The sequence below is a fragment of the Eriocheir sinensis genome, chromosome 9 (assembly GCF_024679095.1).
Source record: "Eriocheir sinensis breed Jianghai 21 chromosome 9, ASM2467909v1, whole genome shotgun sequence".
NCBI classification, from domain to species: Eukaryota; Metazoa; Arthropoda; class Malacostraca; order Decapoda; family Varunidae; genus Eriocheir; species Eriocheir sinensis.
The window spans coordinates 22011898-22032678 of NC_066517.1; the positions used below are offsets into that span (position 1 = coordinate 22011898).

Consider the following 20781-nt stretch of genomic DNA (forward strand, 5'->3'; position numbering starts at 1 on the left):
AAAAACAAAAAAAAAACAGAAATTGAAGGTGCAAATATCAAAACATAAAATAGTAACAACAACAACAACAACAGCAACAACAACAACAACAGCAACAACGACAACAAGCACACAGTTAGCAGGCAAGCACAATGACACTCGTATGACGTATATGGAAATAATAATAATAATAATAAAAAAAAGAAAAACGATAGAGAAAGAAAGAAACAAAAGAATCACGCGAACACCTCAACGCGTGCGGAGAAAGTTGATGACCTGAACTAATTGGGTGTTTCTTTTTTTTTCTTCTTTTTCTTCTTTTTTTACCTTATTTTTAAGCGATCGGAAGTTAATGACGAGGAAAAAAAAGATGGGGTGAGGGTTAGAGGAAGAGGAGGAAGAGGAGGAAGAGGAGGAGGAGGAGGAGAGGGGAGGGAGGAGGAGGAGGAAGATAAATGATGTTTCTTAATGCCTCTCTTAATTGTATATATTTTAAAACTCATAACTATACTTCATTTTCTGTATTGTTGTTGTTGTTGTTGTTGTTGTTGTTGTTGTTGTTGTTGTTGTAATTATCGTTGATTATTTCTGTCTAGTCTGTTTAACTGTCTGTCTGGCCTTTGTTTCTCCGTCTCTTGCTGTCTATCTATCTGTCTATTTTGTTTGTTTATCCAAGGCAATCTAAAGAGGGCCAGGGTCTATCTATTTGAGACTGTCTATGTATCTATCTGTCTGTATGTCTGTCTGTCTGTCTATTTGTCTGTCTGTCTGTCTCTATGTCTGTCTATCTATATATTTGCCTGTTTGCTTGCCTGTCTCTCTGTCTGTCTGTCTGTCTGTCTGTCTGTCTGTCTGTCTACTCTTCCACCCACTTTCCCACTTTCCTCTTTTCTCTTCCTCCTTGAAAGCTTCCTAAAAATGTTACTTTCCCTTAACTTAAAAGACTCGAGACGAATTGGAGAACTTTGTAGGAGGAGGAGGAGGAGGAGGAGGAGGAGGAGGGAGAGAAAGCTGACTGGAGTGGAGCGAAAAGGGGAAACAAATCGATTCTACGTTATTACCTGAGAGCTAATTACCACGACCATTTAGATACACCTGCGTTAACTTCTCCTCCTCCTCCTCCTCCTCCTCTACCTCTTCCTCCTCCTCCACCTCCTCCTCCTTCTCCTCCTTCTCCTCCTCTTATTCCTGCTCTTATCATTCTTCCTCCTCCTTCTCCTCCTTCACTCTACTCTCATTTCTCTTCTCCTCCATTTCTTTTTTATCATTTCTCTCCATTGTCCAACATTATTTACTTTTCTCTTGCCTCCTCCTTCTCCTCCTCCTTTTCCTTTTCCTTCTCCTCATCTTTCTCCTTCTCCTTCTTCTACTTCTTCTCCTTCTTCTCCTCCTCCTCCTCCTCCTCCTCTTCTTCGTCCCCCATTGCTACCTTCCATCTTTCCATTAGTTAACACTCCTCCTCCTCCTCTTCCTCCTCCTCCTCCTCCTCCTTCTCCTCCTTCTCATTTCCTCGGTCAAGGACTCTTGATAGCGAATCCCCAGAGCTATTTCAAACTTAATCTAATTCTCTCTCCCCTACAAGAAAAACGGCAACATCAACAACAACAACAAAAACTACTACTGCTACTACAACTACAACTACTACTACTATTACTACTACTACTACTACTCTTACGATTAACAGCCTACAATCAGGTGAGGTTTTGGGTCATTGGAAATAAAAGTGCAATTACCGATGTCCAATTTAAGAAGACAAATTAACAAAGAAAGCACAAGAAAAACAACAACAATAAATGAGAAAAAAAGCAAAAACAGTTACTGATCACGACACACACACACACACACACACACACACACACACACACACACACACACACACACACACACACACAACCGCACCCACACACCCCACCACTTTCCCGTCACCATCACCATCACCATCACCATCACCACCGATATCCCCACTATCACCACCGCAAAATATATAGTGTTGCTCTAAAGATTGCTACAGTCACCCCTCCCCCCCTATTTCTTACTGTGTATATATTGACTAAATAGATAACGAAGATATAACGAAATGGATACGTTATACAAAATACTGTCTGTGTTAGTGTCACGTTTTGTGTTGTTTTTGTTTATCAATTTAAGAATAATGTGAATTTTTTAATGGTATGGTCATTTATGCTTCACCCTGAGATTTTGCTAAGGTATTTTCCGGCTAAAGTATGGTAAATTATGGTAAAGTATGGTAAGGCATGGTAAAGTATGGTAAAGTATGGTAAAGTATGGTAAAGCATGGTAAAGTATGGTAAAGCATGGTAAAGTATGGTAAAGTATGGTAAAGTATGGTAAAGTATGGTAAAGTATGGTAAAGTATGGTAAAGCATGGTAAAGTATGGTAAAGTATGGTAAAGTATGGTAAAGTATGGTAAAGTATGGTAAAGTATGGTAAAGTATGGTAAAGTATGGTGGTGTGGTGCATGGTAAAGCATGGTGGTGTGTGGTAAAGCATGGTAAAGCATGGTAAGGTGTGGTGAAAGTGTGGTGGGGTGTGGTAAAGCATGTGGTGGGGTGTGGTGGGGTGTGGTGGGGTATGGTGGGGTGTGGGGTGTGGGGTGTGGTGGTGTGTGGTGGGGTGTGGTTGGGGGTGTGGTGTGGTGTGGTGGGGTGTGGTGGGGTGTGGTGGGGTGTGGTGGGGTGTGTGGTGTGGTGGGGTGTGGTGGTGGGGTGTAAAGCATGGTGGGGTGTGGGGTGTGGTGGGGTGTGGTGGGGTGTGTTAAAGCATGGTAAAGTATGGTAAAGCATGGTAAAGTATGGTAAAGTATGGTAAAGCATGGTAAAGTATGGTAAAGTATGGTAAAGCATGGTAAAGTATGGTAAAGTATGGTAAAGTATGGTAAAGTATGGTAAAGTATGGTGAGTGCATCCTATCTAAAAACCGACCCTCCGCTCATCTACCCTACAACTTACTTAAGCCTACTGTTAACATTTACATACATCTCTCTCTCTCTCTCTCTCTCTCTCTCTCTCTCTCTCTCTCTCTCTCTCCCACCTTTTACTCTCCTTCCTCCCTCCTCAATTTATCCCTCTCTCTCTCTCTCTCTCTCTCTCTCTCTCTCTCTCTCTCTCTCTCTCTCTCTCATTAAGAAACGGGTGATTTGCGGAGAGAGAGAGAGAGAGAGAGAGAGAGAGAGAGAGAGAGAGAGAGAGAGAGAGAGAGAGAGAGAGAGAGAGAGAGAGGGAGAGAAAAGAGGGAGAGAGGGAGGGAGAGAGAGGAGAGGAATTTGAAGGAGGTAAAGAGGATGGGAAGAAGAAAAAAACGGAGAGAAAATAAACAAAGAACAGGAGGAAGAGGAGAGAATGAAGATGAATAAAGGAGGAAGTAATTAGAAAAGGGAAGGAAAGAAAGAAGGAAGGAGCAAAAGAGGTGGAGGAGGAGGAGGAGGAGGAGGAGGAGGAGGATGTAACAGAAGCCTTTAAACTTTCACCCCCCCCTCTCTCCCCCTCCCCTCCCCTCCCTTCCCCCTTCAACCCACTTCCCTACCTACAACCAGGAAGGAAGGAAGGAAGGAAAGAAGGAAGGACAGAAGGAAGGAAGGGAAGAGAGAGAGAGAGAGAGAGAGAGAGAGAGAGAGAGAGAGAGAGAGAGAGAGAGAGAGAGAGAGAGAGAGAGAGAGAGAGAGAGAGAGAGAGAGAGAGAGAATAAAGTCTATAAAGTAAATAAAACAAGGGAAGAAAAGGGAAAGAAGAAAGAAAAGAGGAAAGAAAGGGAGAAGAAAGAAGAGGATAGAAGAGAAATGGAAAAAAAGAGGAAGGAAAAAAACGTCAGCATGTGAAATAGGAAGAGGAAGAGGAAGAGGAGGAGGAGGAGGAGGAGAAAAAGAAGAGGAGAAAGGAGGAGAGCGGTTAAAAAGCTCAAAGTCCAAAGAAAGGAAAGAAAAAAAAAGATTAGAGAGGAGGAGAACATGTGAGGAAGAGAAAGAGAGGAGAAAAAGAAGAGAAAGGAGGAGGGTGGTTAAAAAGCTCAAAGTCCAAAGAAAGGAAAGAAAAAAGATTGGAAAGGAGGAGAAAGAAGCGGGAATATGTGAAAGAGGAAGAGAAAGAGAGGAGAAAAAGAAGAGAAGGGAGAGAGAGAGAGGTGTTAATAGGCTCAGTCAAAGAAAGAAAATAAAAAAAAAATTAAAAAGGAAGAGAAAGAAACAGGAACATGTGAGAGAGGAAGAGAAAGAGGAGAAAAGAAGAGAAAGGAGAGAGAGGGGGGTTAAAAAGCTCAGTGTCCAAAGAAAAGAAAGAAAAAAAGATTAGAAAGGAGGAGAAAAAACGAGAAAATGTGAAAGAGGAAGAGAAAGAGAGGAGAAAAAGAAGAGAAAGGAGAGAGAGAGAGAGAGAGGTGTTAAAATGCTCAGTCAAAGAATGGAACGAAAAAAAGATTAGAAAGGAGGAGAAAAAATGAGAAAATGTGAAAGAGGAAGAGAAAGAGAGGAGAAAAAAAGAAGAGAAAGGAGGAGGGTGGGTAAAAAGCTCAAAGTCCAAAGGAAAGAAAAAAAGATTAGAAAGGAGGAGAAAGAACTGGGAACATGTGAAACAGGAAAAGAGAAAGAGATGAGAAAAAAGAAGAGAAAGGAGAGAGAGAGGTGAAAAGACTCTAACCTCACGTACCCTCACCTGCCCTTACCTTGTTAATGGAGAGGAAAATAACAGGAAAAAGAAAAGAAAAAGACACTAACTACTTCCTATCTTCTGCTTTCTCTCCTTCGGCGCTCGGAACAATGAAGGAAGTCACCATCATCACCACCACCACCATCATCACCATTACGACCACCACCAGCACCACCACCACCGTCATCACCAACGCTATCAACCACCAAATCGGATAAATGACCACAATTATATTTTTTATTGGTGGTGGTGGTAGTAGTAGTAGTAGTAGTAGTAGTAGTAGTAGTAGTAGTAGTAGTAGTAGTAATAGATGGTTTAATTAAAAAGAAAAACTGAGAGAAAAATGAGAGGGGAAACTATATTACTTTGGTACTTTATTCTTGTTAATTAATAAGTGGATGAAGAGGACGGGAGAGAAGGAGGAGAAGGAGAAGGAGGAGGAGGAAGAAAGAAAAAAAAGGAAGAGAGGTAGGGTAGGCTGCAGAAGATCTAAAAGAATGCGAAGAAGAAAAAAAAAACAGATGAAGAAATCGAGCAAAAATTGTACACGGAATAACGAATGATGAAAAGTCGAAAAAAGAAGAGCAGAAGGAAAATAAAATAACGAGGAGGAAGAACAGGAAATGAAGGATAAATATAAAAAAAGGAAGCAAGATAGAGGAGTAGAAAAAAAATAGACGAAGAAGGGAATAAGAGAAAATGGAAGAGAAAAGGGCAGAGAGGAAACAAAAGGTAGGGAAGGAAGAGAAGAGAAGAGAGAGGAAGTGAGAAAGGAGATAATAAGAAGGATATAGAGTAAAGAGTAGGAGGAAAAAGGAGGGAAAGGAAGGGAGTAGAAGGAGGAGGAGGAGGAGGAGGAGGAGGAGGAGGAGGAGGAGGAGGAGGAGGAATGAGTCACAATAATTAGACTTAATCACGTTTGTTCAACTCACGTCATGGTTGGACACACACACACACACACACACACACACACACACACACACACGCACGCACGCACACACACACACACACAAACGGAACTCTTTTATCTTTCACAATCATCAAATAAAGGAAGGAAAGAAAAGAAAGAAAAAAGTAAAAAAAAAAAACACAATTACAGTTATAGAATGTGTGTGTGTGTGTGTGTGTTCACGTATGTCTAATCACAGAAACACACACACACACACACACACACACACACACACACACACACACACACACACTTTCTATTCAATTTAGCGTCTTTTACCTGTTTCTCAAGAATACAAATAAAAGAAAAAGAAAAAAAGGAAAAAAAGAAAAAAGAGAGAAAGAAAATGAAAAGAGAGAAAGATAAAGTAGAATCGTAAACAAATGTGATAAAAGAAAGTCTCTCTCCACACAAGACGAAGAAGTTGACGCAATTAAAAAGTGAAGAATGTGAAAAAAAAATCGTGTTCGTGATCAAATAAATACTGCTTGAGAGAGAGAGAGAGAGAGAGAGAGAGAGAGAGAGAGAGAGAGAGAGAGAGAGAGAGAGAGAGAGAGAGAGAGAGAGAGAGAGAGAGAGAGAGAGAGAGAGAGAGAGAGAGAGAGAGAGAGAGAGAAGAAGAAGAAGAATAGAGGGAAGGAGGGAGAGGGAAAGAAGACGGGAAACAGGAAGGATTAAGAGGAGGGGGAAACAGGAAACAGGGAGGAAGCGAGGGAGGGAGGAAAGGAGGAAGAGAGGAAGAATATGACCTAATGAGACTGAGAGAATGGAAGGAAAAGGAAGAAAAAAAGGAAAATATAATAAAAAAGTAAAGACAGAACAGAGAGAGGAAATAAAGGAGGGAGAAAGAGGGAGGAAAGGAGAATAAAAAAATGGAGGTAAAGAAAGAGAGAGGGAGGGAGAGAGAAAATGTGGAGGAGAGTTTTTGAAGGGATTTGATGACTTGGAGAGACAGGAGAGAGAGAAGGAGGGGGAGGAGAATGAGGAGGGGAGAGAGAGAGAGAGAGAGAGAGAGAGAGAGAGAGAGAGAGAGAGAGAGAGAGAGAGAGAGAGAGAGAGAGAGAGAGAGAGAGAGAGAGAGAGAGAGAGAGCTCCATAAACCTCAATTTTCCTCCCTCTCGCACTTATGACCTGAGGGAATGAGCGGAGGAATGAGGGAGGGAGAGAGAGAGAGAGAGAGAGAGAGAGAGAGAGAGAGAGAGAGAGAGAGAGAGAGAGAGAGAGAGAGAGAGAGAGAGAGAGAGAGAGAGAGAGAGAGAGAGAGAGAGAGAGAGAGAGAGAGAGAGAGAGAGAGAGAGAGAGAGAGAGAGAGAGAGAGAGAGAGAGAGAGAGAGAGAGAGAGAGAGAGAGAGAGAGAGAGAGAGAGAGAGGAAAGAGAGGGAAAGTGAGAGCACAAAAGGGCTGAAAGCATGTCTGAGGGGAAAAAGAGAGAGAGAGAGAGAGAGAGAGAGAGAGAGAGAGAGAGAGAGAGAGAGAGAGAGAGAGAGAGAGAGAGTAATCTAATCCCTTTATGATATGTTCGAGAGAAGACGAGGAAGACATGGTTGAGAGATCCTCCTCCTCCTCCTCCTTCTCCTCCTCTTCGTCGTTTATTCCAGTCTCACCCTTTCCTTTCCTCTCATTATTTTTGTCTCTTCCTCCTCTCACCTGTGGTCCTCCTCCTCCTCCTCCTTCTCCTCCTCCTCCTCCTCTACCTCTTATATCAGCACACCGCTAATTATTTCTTCCCTCTTTTTCCCTTCCTCTTCCCTCCTCCTCCTCCTCCTCATCCCCCTTCTCTCTATCTTCTCCTCCTTTCCCTCTTCCAGGTAAGGCACACACACACACACACACACACACACACACACACACACACACACACACACACACACACACACACACACACACACACACACATTTTCCTTGCCCTCCCTTCCCTTCCCCTCCCGTCCCTTCCCTTTCCTTCCCCTAACTTATCTTTCCTTCACTTCCCCTCCATTCCCTCTCTTTTCTTTCCCTTCCCTTCCATTTCCTCTCCTTTCCTTCCCGTCCCTTCGCTTTCCTTCCCTTTCCTTCCCCTCCCTTCCCCTTCCTTCCTTCTATTCCTCTCCTTCTCTTCCTCCCCGCCTTCCTTCCTTCCTCCTCCTTTCCTCCTTTCTTTCCTTCCTCTCTAAACACCTTCCGTCCTTGAGTAAAAGAGAAAAAAAAGAGAAAAAAAGAGGAAAAATACTGACTCCTTGGCACTTCCTACATCAGTAAAAGGTTGAAGGGTAGGGAAAAAAGTATAGCCCACCACCACTACCATCACCATAACCATCAACCCTACCATCACCACCACCACCACCATTACCATCATCAAAACCACTACCACCGTCACTATCACCCCCACGGATTACTTTTTTGTGTGTGTTTATGGAGAGACACGACAAAAGCTACGAAGTGATAAAAGGCTAACATTCCCCGGTAAAATGGCTACTACTACTACTACTACTACTACTACTTCTACTACTACTACTACTAATGCTACTACTACATAATACAATACTCAATTAAAAGAAAAATTAATAATGATAATAATTAAACGATTAAAAATGAATGAACCAAAATCTGAAAAGAAGAAGAAGAGGAAGAAAAAGAAGAAGAACAAGAAGAACAAGTAAACAAGATCAATAACAATAACACGAACAAGAACAAGGAGAACAAGAACATCATCACCACCACCACCACCACCACTATCACCACCACCACCACCAACAACAACAACAACAACAACAACAATACCACCACCATCACCACCACCACCACCACCACCAACAACAACAACAACAACAACAACTCCAGACACCTTCTTATACACTCCCAAAGCTTCGCCAACTCTGCCCAGCCCAACGACCCCCGGCAACCCCTCGGCCACTACGCAAACACCTGACAAAGCGAGGTGTGCACGCCCCCCCCATCACCCCCCTTCATTCCCCCCTGACCCCCCCCTTCAACTCTTTACCTACCCCCTCTTTTTCTTTTATCTTCCCTCTCCTCCTGTTTTCCTTCTTCTTTCCGGTGTATTCTGCAGTCTCTCTCTCTCTCTCTCTCTCTCTCTCTCTCTCTCTCTCTCTCTCTCTCTCTCTCTCTCTCTCTCTTTCTCTCCTCTTCTCTCCCATTTCTCCTCCTCCACCTCTCCTTCTCTTCCTAAATACCTTTCCTCTCTCTCCTATCTTTTTCTCCTCTCCTTCCCTCCTCTTTTTGCTCTCCTTATTCTCCCCCTCTTTAATCTCCCCTTCTTTTCCCTCTCTTCTTTTTTTGCCTCCCATATTTCCATACCTCCCCACTTTCCTCTTCCTCCTCCTCCTCCTCCTCCTCCTCCTCTCCTTTCCTCCCTCCCTCTTTACACACTCTTTGCTCTCCTTACCTTCTAACTCTTCCTCCCTCCTCCCACGACAAACAGACTTTTTACCTCCTCCTCCTCCTCCTCCCCCGCAAATAGCCCCCTTACACAACAAACAGACTTTTTCCCTCCTCCTTTCCCTCCCCCTCCTCCTCCTCCTCCTCCTCTTTTCCCCTCTTGCAAACTCCTCCGAAGTCCACTCGTGAAACCAACAAGGCGAATGTGAGGAGGAGGAGGAGGAGGAGGAGGGAGAAGAACAAAAAGATGGGGAAAGAATGGAAGGAGAATGAGAGAGGCGTTCGTGCATGTGAATAATAACAACAACAATAGTAATAATAATAATAATAATAATAATAATAATAATAATAATAATAATAATAATAATAATAATAATAATAAGAAGAAGAAGAAGAAGAAGAAGAAGAAGAAGAAAAAAAAGAAAAAGAAAAAGAACAACAACAACAACTACAACAACAACAACAACAACTAAAACCAACCTAGATAACCTTTGACCTTTCTTACGAGACTAAAACAGAGAGAGAGAAAAAAAAATCAGGTCATAGTGCTCTTTCGAAATTAAGATTCATACCTTGCCCCAAAAAGAAAAAAAAAAGGAAAACAAAAAAAAAGAGGAGAAACAGAGCCTCTCATTAGCATCCAGGTAGACAGAGGGCAACACCTGGCCGCCGAGACCTGTTACCTGCGTCTCATTATCACCGTTAATGAAGTCCAGTTAGTCATCGTCATTAATTACATAACTTGAGTAACTCACTGTGACTTTAGACAGTTATCAGACTAGCCATCGTGTGCTCCAGTTTTAGACAGACACAGACAGACAACCAGACAGACAGACATTTAGACGCATACTCATAGATACATATATACAAACAGACAGACAGACAGTTTTAGACAGACACAAACACAGACAGACAACCAGACAGACAGACATTTATACATACTCATAGATACATATATACAAACAGACAGACAGACAGTTTTAGACAGACACAAACACAGACAGACAACCAGACAGACATTTAGACATACTCATAGATACATATATACAAACAGACAGACAGACAGTTTTAGACAGACACAAACACAGACAGACAACCAGACAGACAGACATTTAGACATACTCATAGATACATATATACAAACAGACAGAGACAGTTTTAGACAGACACAAACACAGACAGACAACCAGACAGACAGACATTTAGACATACTCATAGATACATATATACAAACAGACAGACAGACAGTTTTAGACAGACACAAACACAGACAGACAACCAGACAGACAGACATTTAGACATACTCATAGATACATATATACAAACAGACAGACAGACAGTTTTAGACAGACACAGACACAGACAGACAACCAGACAGACAGACATTTAGACATTCTCATAGATACATATATACAAACAGACAGACAGAGATAAACAGGCAAACAGACACATGCAAATAAACAGACAGGCACACAGACAAGCAGCGAAATAGAAAGACAGACAGGCAGACAAATAAAGACAGACAGACAGACAGACAAACAGACAGACAGACAAACGGAAAAGTATTAATTCAGATGCCGCGTAACAGTGAAAGAGTGAGAGTTCGCAAATCGTTATGTTAGTTGAATGTTACATCGTTTAATTAGTTGTTGTTGTTTGTGTTTAACCTAAATTCTTCAAGGGCAAGGTGAACGTTGGGCGTCTTTCTCTTTCTCTGTCTGTCTGTCTGTCTGTATGTATGTCTGTATATCTGTATGTCTGTATGTATGTATGTATGTCTCTCCGCTTGTCTGTCTCTCTCTCTCTCTCTCTCTCTCTCTCTCTCTCTCTCTCACATCACCATCACCACTACCACCACCATCATCACCATCACTACCACTACCACTACCACCACCACCATCACCACAATCACCACTGTCATCACCACCCAAACAGTAGCAGCGGGTCCTGAACTCTCGTCTCAAATGCTCATAACCGTGACGCTACTAACACACACACACACACACACACACACACACACACACATTATCTCCCCCTCCGCTCCCATGTCCCTGCATTACAGACAGCTTCCTTTTCTTTCTTTCGTCACGGTCTAAGAGAGATAAAGCAAAAAAAGAATGAAGGAAAAGAAAGAGGAAAGACTGGAAATGGAAGCAGAAAAGGGAGATAAGACATGAAAGAAAAGACCGAAAAAAAAATAATAAGAGAAAAACATCTGAGCTACTTTTTATACCATCCAAAACTTCTACGCAAGTCTTTTCTAACATGCGTACTGAGGTGGCGATACGTGTAAAGAGGCGAGGTTAAGGCCGTATATTAACGAGCTGCTGCCCTGTCCAGATCCATCACTACGCCTCGCTCCACTGGCTCAGATTCCAAAGGGTCAACAGGAAGGGGCAAAACAAGAAGATTCGATTGACCTTTAAATCTAGACCTCGTTTGCTTGCTTGCTGATGATTGTGTTGATGATGGTGAGTGCGACTGTGCTAGAATACTACTACTACTACTACTACTATTACTACTATTACTACAACAACTACCGCCATAATCGCCATCTGTTGTCAAATTCAGGTCAAAATGAAACGAGAGAGAGAGAGAGAGAGAGAGAGAGAGAGAGAGAGAGAGAGAGAGAGAGAGAGAGAGAGAGACACAAACTACGTCGTATTGTATTGTATTATCTGTGTGTTTGTGTGTGTGTGTGTGTGTGTGTGTGTGTGTGTGTGTGTGTGTGTGTGTGTACTAAAAATTACACGTGGTTGCCTGCCCTTCTCTCTCTCTCTCTCTCTCTCTCTCTGACCCTGGGGGAACAATGGCTCGCTTACTCTCGCCTTTATCTCTCTCCCTTCTTTTCATTCTCCCTCTTTTTCTTCTCTTCCTTTTTTCCTCCTCCCTTGTGCTGCGCCGCTCCACAAATCGCCCCCAACAACACACACACACACACACACACACACACACACACACACACACACACACAGGCGGCTCCTCCGATAAATTAAGTTTCCCTCTTTTTTTTTTTTTGAAAGTGTTTGTTTTCTTAATTGACTAAAAACTGACCTCTCTCTCTCTCTCTCTCTCTCTCTCGTATAAAAGAAAGTTATGTGACTGTTCTCAGGTTCATGGAAAGCTGCCTTGATAATGTTGACTTATGCGCGTTTAGTTACACCGTTGGAAAGGCCGACGCGCGCAACCCACACACAGTCACTCTTCCCGTTTTCCCTTTCAGATCAAGTGGCGTGGATGGGCTCAACGGCATCTTCGTCTGGCTTTGGAAGAAGAAAACGCCAGATTGTGTGTGTATCGTCAGGTATGTGTTATGTCTGTCTGGCAGTAACATACGTACGATCTATATAGGATGACAGGTGTGTGTGTGTGTGTGTGTGTGTGTGTGTGTGTGTGTGTGTGTGTGTGTGAAGATAGATAGATAGGTAGGTAGGTAGAGATAGATGGATAGATATAGATAGACAGATAGATGGGCAAACAGATAGAGAGATGAATGGAAAAATTAACAGGTGGTTCCAAAGATAGATAGATAGATAGACAGACAAACAGATATAGGGATAAAAAATAAAAATAAAAAAATAAAAATACCAAGGAAAAATGCGATAAATTATGTACATAAAACCTAAATAAACCTAAAAAGTGAAAAGGAAAAGGCAATATAAAAAAAACAAGGAAAAAAACGCAGAAAATAATGTAAATAAAACCTAAATTAGACAGGGAAAAAGACACATAGATGAACATAATATTAAATAGAAAGTCAGATCATTGCCCGCCAGACGCGCCTTTGATGATAAGATAAGCGCACTGGAAAATGTAATAGCTCGGCGTAACAGCGGGTGGGGCAACAGGTGGGAATTCGCGCGTCACCAATGATAAAACGGACCAACTATACAACAAACTCATTCATAGCGTCAAAAAAAAAGAGTATATAGAAAAAAAAAAGTAATACAGAGGCAGAACTTGGATTTTTTTTTTTTTTTTTTTACAGCAAAGGAGATAGTTTTACGCCCTTGAACTGTCTCCTTTGCTGTAAAAATAAAAATACTGGACACACACACACACACACACACACACACACACAGACACACATACACACAGAAACAAACATACACATATAAAGAGAGAGATAGACAGAATGAAAGGCAAACACACACACACACACACACACACACACACACACACACACACACACACACACACACACACACACACAGAAACAAACATACACAAATAAGGAGAGAGATAGACAAAATGAAAGGCAAACACACACACACACACACACACACACACACACACACACACACACACAGAAACAAACATACACAAACAAAGAGAGAGATAGACAAAATGAAAGGCAAACACACACACACACACACACACACACACACACACACACACACACACACACACACACAGACACATACAGACTCACAGGCAAACAAGCACCCACACACACACAGATTGAAACATAACATAACATACATACACACACACACACAAAAAAAAAGTAAAATAAAAGAAAAGAAAAGAGGTAGAACTAAAGCAAAGCAGACAGACGGCTAGCAACATGTGGTCAGCGGCCTTACCAACACACGGTTACCTGCAGGCACCTGTTAGCTCACACCTCAGCACCTTCCCACGATGCTTACCTGCACTAGTAAAGCCGCGAGGTGTGTACGGTTATTACCTCTAGTCAGCCTTAAGGTGGATTCAGTTACTATATTTACAGTCAACGTTAGAGTGTACCCAGTTATTCCAATCAACGTTAGGTGTATCCAGTTATTCCAATCAACGTTATGTGTACCCAGTTATTCCAATCAACGTTATGTGTACCCAGTTATTCCAATCAACGTTATGTGTTCCCAGTTATTCCAATCAACGTTAGGTGTACCCAGTTATTCCAGTCAACGTTATGTGTACCCAGTTATTCCAATCAACGTTAGGTGTACCCAGTTATTCCAATCAACGTTATGTGTACCCAGTTATTCCAGTCAGCGTTATGTGTACCCAGTTATTCCAATCAACGTTAGGTGTTCCCAGTTATTCCAATCAACGTTATGTGTTCCCAGTTATTCCAATCAACGTTAGGTGTTCCCAGTTATTCCAGTCAACGTTAGGTGTTCCCAGTTATTCCAATCAACGTTAGGTGTACCCAGTTATTCCAATCAACGTTAGGTGTACCCAGTTATTCCAATCAACGTTAGAGTGTACCCAGTTATTCCAATCAACGTTAGGTGTTCCCAGTTATTCCAATCAACGTTAGAGTGTACCCAGTTATTCCAATCAACGTTAGAGTGTAACCAGTTATTCCAATCAACGTTAGGTGTACCCAGTTATTCCAATCAACGTTAGGTGTTCCCAGTTATTCCAATCAACGTTAGGTGTTCCCAGTTATTCCAGTCAACGTTAGAGTGTACCCAGTTATTCCAATCAACGTTATGTGTACCCAGTTATTCCAGTCAACGTTAGGTGTACCCAGTTATTCCAATCAACGTTAGGTGTACCCAGTTATTCCAATCAACGTTAGAGTGTACCCAGTTATTCCAATCAACGTTATGTGTACCCAGTTATTCCAATCAACGTTAGGTGTACCCAGTTATTCCAATCAACGTTAGGTGTTCCCAGTTATTCCAATCAACGTTATGTGTACCCAGTTATTCCAGTCAACGTTAGAGTGAACCCAGTTATTCCAATCAACGTTAGGTGTTCCCAGTTATTCCAATCAACGTTAGAGTGTACCCAGTTATTCCAATCAACGTTATGTGTACCCAGTTATTCCAATCAACGTTAGAGTGTACCCAGTTATTCCAATCAACGTTAGGTGTACCCAGTTATTCCAATCAACGTTAGGTGTACCCAGTTATTCCAATCAACGTTAGGTGTACCCAGTTATTCCAATCAACGTTAGAGTGTACCCAGTTATTCCAGTCAACGTTAGAGTGTACCCAGTTATTCCAATCAACGTTAGAGTGTACCCAGTTATTCCAATCAACGTTAGAGTGTACCCAGTTATTCCAATCAACGTTAGGTGTTCCCAGTTATTTCAATCAACGTTAGGCGTTCCCAGTTACTCCAATCAACGTTAGGTGTACCAAGTTATTCCAATCAACGTTAGGTGTTCCCAGTTTTTCCAATCAACGTTAGGCGTTCCCAGTTACTCCAATCAACGTTAGGTGTACCAAGTTATTCCAATCAACGTTAGGTGTTCCCAGTTTTTCCAATCAACGTTAGGTGTTCCCAGTTATTCCAATTAACGTTATGTGTACCCAGTTATTCCAATCAACGTTACAGTGTACCCAGTTATTCCAATCAACGTTATGTGTACCCAGTTATTCCAATCAACGTTACAGTGTACCCAGTTATTCCAATCAACGTTATGTGTACCCAGTTATTCCAATCAACGTTAGGTGTTCCCAGTTATTCCAATTAACGTTATGTGTACCCAGTTATTCCAGTCAACGTTAGAGTGTACCCAGTTATTCCAATCAACGTTAGAGTGTACCCAGTTATTCCAATCGACGTTAGAGTGTACCCAGTTATTCCAGTCAACGTTAGAGTGTACCCAGTTATTCCAGTCAACGTTAGGTGTACCCAGTTATTCCAATCAACGTTATGTGTACCCAGTTATTCCAATCAACGTTAGAGTGTACCCAGTTATTCCAGTCAACGTTAGGTGTACCCAGTTATTCCAATCAACGTTATGTGTACCCAGTTATTCCAATCAACGTTAGGTGTTCCCAGTTATTCCAATCAACGTTAGGTGTACCCAGTTATTCCAATCAACGTTAGGTGTTCCCAGTTATTCCAATCAACGTTAGGTGTACCCAGTTATTCCAATCAACGTTATGTGTACCCAGTTATTCCAATCAACGTTAGGTGTACCCAGTTATTCCAATCAACGTTAGAGTGTACCCAGTTATTCCAATCAACGTTATGTGTACCCAGTTATTCCAGTCAACGTTAGGTGTTCCCAGTTATTCCAATCAACGTTAGGTGTACCCAGTTATTCCAGTCAACGTTAGGTGTTCCCTGTTATTCCAATCAACGTTAGGTGTACCCAGTTATTCCAGTCAACGTTAGAGTGTACCCAGTTATTCCAATCAATGTTATGTGTACCCAGTTATTCCAATCAACGTTAGAGTGTACCCAGTTATTCCAGTCAACGTTAGAGTGTACCCAGTTATTCCAGTCAACGTTAGGTGTTCCCAGTTATTCCAGTCAACGTTAGGTGTTCCCAGTTATTCTAATAGGTTCTCAGTCTTCAGGTCAGTTTACACACATACGTACACACACAATAAAAAGTAAAATAAAATAAAAGAAATATAAATAAATAGATAAATAAAAACATAAACAATAAAAAAAAACGGATTATGTCTTTTCCCTCACCAACACCACACGAAAAAGAGCTTAACGAAACCAGTAAATAAGCAGCGGGCTTTTTTTTAATTATTGTTTTCTTTTTTTTTAAGCCTTTGAGCTGTCTCCTTTGCTGTAAAAAAAAAAATGCCCATCAAAACAAACCAAAGGAAAAAACACCCAATAAATCAACCATCCAATCACATTCATCTATCTGTCTATCTCTCCTTTTTTATCTATTTCTTCCCTCTGTACTCAATCTTCCTTTCAGCTCCCCACCGAGAAACACCTCAATCAGCTTCCCTTACCCCCTCCCCCTCCCCCCAACACCTGGCGCAGTCTTTTTCCCCACAATTACCTGCACAACACCTGAAAATTAATCACGAGTATTCGAGCTCCAGGCAACGAAGACCACCATAGAGAAAACACACACACACACACACACACACACACACACACACACACACACACACACACACACACACACACACACTGCATCACGCACGTACAAACAGGGAATGAGACACGATTTATAAGATTCTCCAAAACTGCAAATTGAGAGAAACCTAAAAATTACCTCGAAAATGCAAATTACGCGAAGCTGCTTTCGTACGTGGACAGGAATATAAACAGTGGAGTGGAGATGGAGTGGAGGTGGAGTGAACAGGAGTGGAAGAAGTGAGGGTGGATGTTTAGTTAGGATGGGTGGAGTGGAATAGGGATGGAGTGGAGGTGGAGTGAATAAGAGTGGAAGAAGTGAGGGTGGATGTTTAGTTAGGATGGGTGGAGTGGAATAGGGATGGAGTGAATAAGGCTGGAAGAAAGTGGGAGTGAATCGAGTGGAGTGGAGTAGAGGAGGAGTAAAGATAAGTAAGTGGAAGGGAGTGTGGATGCGACCTGAGGATGGAGTGAATTTGCGGTGGATTGCAGAAGAATGAAGGGAGACAAATGGGGTGGAGTAGGAGTGGAGTGGAGTGGAATGAAAAGAGGAGAGGAAAGTCGAGTGGAGTAGAGAAGGAGTAAGAGAAATAGCAGCTTGCATACGTGAACATAAGCATCTCGAAAGTGGATTGCAGAGGAGCGAAGGGAGACAAATGGGGTGGAGTAGCAGTGGAGTAAAGTGGAGTGAAAAGAGGAGAGGAAAGCCAAGTGGAGTAGAGAAGGAGTAAGAGAAATGGCAGCTTACATACGTGAACATAGCATACGAATGAGGTGGAGTAGGAGTGGAGTGAAAAGAGGAGTGGAAAGCCAAGTGGAGTAGAGAAGGAGTAAGAAAAATAGCAGCTTACATGTCAACATAAACATCTCGAGAGTGAATTACAGAAAAGCAAAGGGAGACAAATGAGGTGGAGTAGAAGTGGAGTAAAGTGGAGTAACCGCGGCTACATCTGTTCCCCGCCGCAGATGATGGATGACCGATGTCCGGGCGAGCGAGGAGTGAGATGCCGTGTTCCGCGAGCAGGTAAGCGGCTTCACTATGCACAGGTGAGCTACTTGGCCCGCAGGTGTGGTTGCTCACGTGGTAATCTGGATGTTGTTAGGTAGCGTTTTACGGCCATTAACTCTTTTTCTAACCTACCTGTGTGTGTGTGTGTGTGTGTGTGTGTGTGTGTGTGTGTGTTTGTGTGTGTGTGTTTTCTTTTATTGTTCTCATAAATACGGAATTTCTGCATCGTCTTCGCCAGCAGTGATTTATGGCGCTTGAGAATATTAGAAAGGGGATTAAAACCTTATGGTCATTCAGTATTTTTTTAACTTCCCTCTTTCTGTGTGTGTGTGTGTGTGTGTGTGTGTGTGTGTGTGTGTGTGTGTGTTCCTCATCCATCTCATAACGACGAAATCTGTGCTAGCGGCGTCTTCGTAAACATTAATTCCCAACGTTTTAAAAAGAAACAAAACGTGACAGCATCATCCATAAACACAACCAGGTATAAGGTAAAGAACTGATACCGTTTAGGAGCTCAAGGGATACATTAGGGATTGATTTCTGTGTTTGGCCACTCCTCTCTACTCTATTCAGGAGCAGTAAGTAGCGGGCTTTTTTTTTCATTATTTCTTTTACGCCCTTGATCTGTCTCCTCTGCTGTAAAAAAAATAATAATAATTCCTCTGTTGGGTCATTTCCACGGTCCAAAAAGGTGTCATTGTCAGCGCCTAAACTAATCTAGACTTTCCAAGCTTTGTCGGGTCTTCTGAGGTTCTTCTTTTCTTTCTTCTCTTCGGGACTCGTAATTATCGGTTAAGGAAGGGTTCGATACGGGAGTTCATTAAGGAAAATCGTTGCCCTAATCTCCGTAATGCGCCGCTCCGCCCTCAACGACCCAGTGCAGGGGGAACTTTACGAACCATATTACCCTCTTACAAGGCAGACCAATTTTCCTGCCTCCCCCTCCCTCTTACTTACCTATGTATACCTGTAACGACTCTTATCTCTTCCCTTAATCCTCTTCTCCCCCCACCTTTATTTACAGCAAAGGAGACGGCTCAAGGGCAAGAAAAAGAGAGTAGAAAAGAAAAAGAAAAAAAAGCCCGCTACTCACCGCTCCCACAACAGACAGGAGTGGCCAAAAGAGAGGTCAATTTCTTCTTATATCCTACTTCTCCAGAGGTCAGTATCTCCTCTTATCTCTCCTTTATCCTGCCTATCTTTTATCTCCTCTCTTAGTTTACCTCTACCTTGTGCTGTATCTTTCCCTATCCTACCTGTTTTTTTATCCTATTTATCCATCCTACGTCTTTTTTTTTATCTTTTCTTATCCTATCTCTCCTTTATCCTGCCTATCTTTTATCTCCTCTCTTAGTTTACCTCTGCCTTGTGCTGTATCTTTCCCTGTCCTACCTGTTTTTTATCCTATTTATCAATCCTACGTCTTTTTTTATCTTTTCTTATCCTATCTCTCCTTTATCCTGCCTATCTTTTATCTCCTCTCTTAGTTTACCTCTACCTTGTGCTGTATCTTTCCCTATCCTACTTTTTTTCTATCCTATTTATCAATCCTACGTCTTTTTTTATCTTTTCTTATCCTATCTCTCCTTTATCCTGCCTATCTTTTATCTCCTCTCTTAGTTTACCTCTACCTTGTGCTGTATCTTTCCCTATCCTACCTGTTTTTTATCCTATTTATCAATCCTACGTCTTTTTTATCTTTTCTTATCCTATCGCTTCCCTTATCCTGCCTCTATCCTATCTTTTATCTCTTCTCTTCTCTTCTGTTCTCTTCTCTTTGTGCTTTATCTTTCCCTATCCTACTTTTTTTCTATCCTATTTATCTATCCTACGTCCTTCTTTTCCTTTTCCTATCCTACCTCTCCTTTATCCTGCCTCTATCCTGTCTTTTATCTCTTCTCTTCTCTTCTCTTCTCCTTGTGCTTTATCTTTCCCTATCCTACTTCTCCATTTCACCTCTTTCTTTACCTTTTCCTATCCTACCTCTCCTTTATCCTGCCTCTTTCCTATCTTTTATCTCTTCTCTAAGTTTACCTCTTCCTTGTGCTATATCTTTCCCTATCTAAGTTCTCCATCCCACCTCTTTATTTGCCTCTTCTCCTATCTCTCCTCTATCCTACGTATACTTTTCGATAATTGTTTTCCCTCTCTCCTCTTTCCTCCCCGCCCCGCCCTCGCTGGAGCACACGGAACAGCCCAGAGTGAGTGAGTAAGCGGGGGAGGTGTAATTATGTTCTGTTCGGCTTCCCTTCTTAATAGGACACCACGACATGAGAACCGTGACGCAACGCAACGCAATGTGACGAACGCGGTGTGTGAGGCAACAAGGCAGTGAGAGCCAGTTAACGAAGGATACATGTAAGACAGAGTAAAGGAAGGAAGGCAAGAGAAAGCACTTAACACAAGCCATTATAAAGCAAGGTAGAACACTGTAAGGCGGAGTTAAGCAAGGAGACAGAGAGTTGAGATAAAGCAACGCAGTGAGAGCCAGTTAACGAAGGATACATGTAAGGCAGAGTAAAGCAAGGAGACGAAAAGAAGGCAAGAGAAAGCAACACAAGCCATTATAAAGCAAGGTAGGACACTGTAAGGCGGAGTTAAGCAAGGAGACAGAGAGTTGAGGTAAGGCAATGCAGTGAGAGCCAGTTAACGAAGGATACAAAGGCAGAGTAATTGAAGAAAGGAAGATCAAAGAAAGGCTAGACAAAGCAACACACCAATATAAAGCAAGGTAGGACACTGAAAGGCGGAGTAAAGCAAGGAGACAGAAAGACAGTTGAGATACGGCTTAACGAAGGATATAATATGTAAGACAGAGAGAAGGGAAGAAGGCAAGAGACAGCAACACAAACCAATATAAAGCAAGGTAGGACACTGAAAGGCGGAGTAAAGCAAGGAGACAGAAAGACAGTTGAGATAAGGATTAACGAAGGATATAATATGTAAGACAGAGAGAAGGGAAGAAGGCAAGAGACAGCAACACAAACCAATATAAAGCGGAGTAAAGCAAGGA

General features: G+C 42.1%; 1 protein-coding gene and 1 long non-coding RNA gene across 3 annotated transcripts in view; both read right to left on the reverse strand.

Annotated features, from left to right (window-relative positions):
* LOC126996144 (golgin subfamily A member 6-like protein 22) overlaps positions 1-20781 on the reverse strand; it is a 169835-nt gene that overhangs the window by 111807 nt on the left and 37247 nt on the right. The gene's annotated exons all lie outside the window — the stretch shown is intronic.
* Positions 18091-20478, reverse strand: LOC126996154 (uncharacterized). The gene is made up of 2 exons (XR_007751022.1): positions 19261-20478; positions 18091-18991 (listed from the first exon to the last, which is right to left on the reverse strand). It is a non-coding gene; the product is annotated as an uncharacterized LOC126996154 (long non-coding RNA).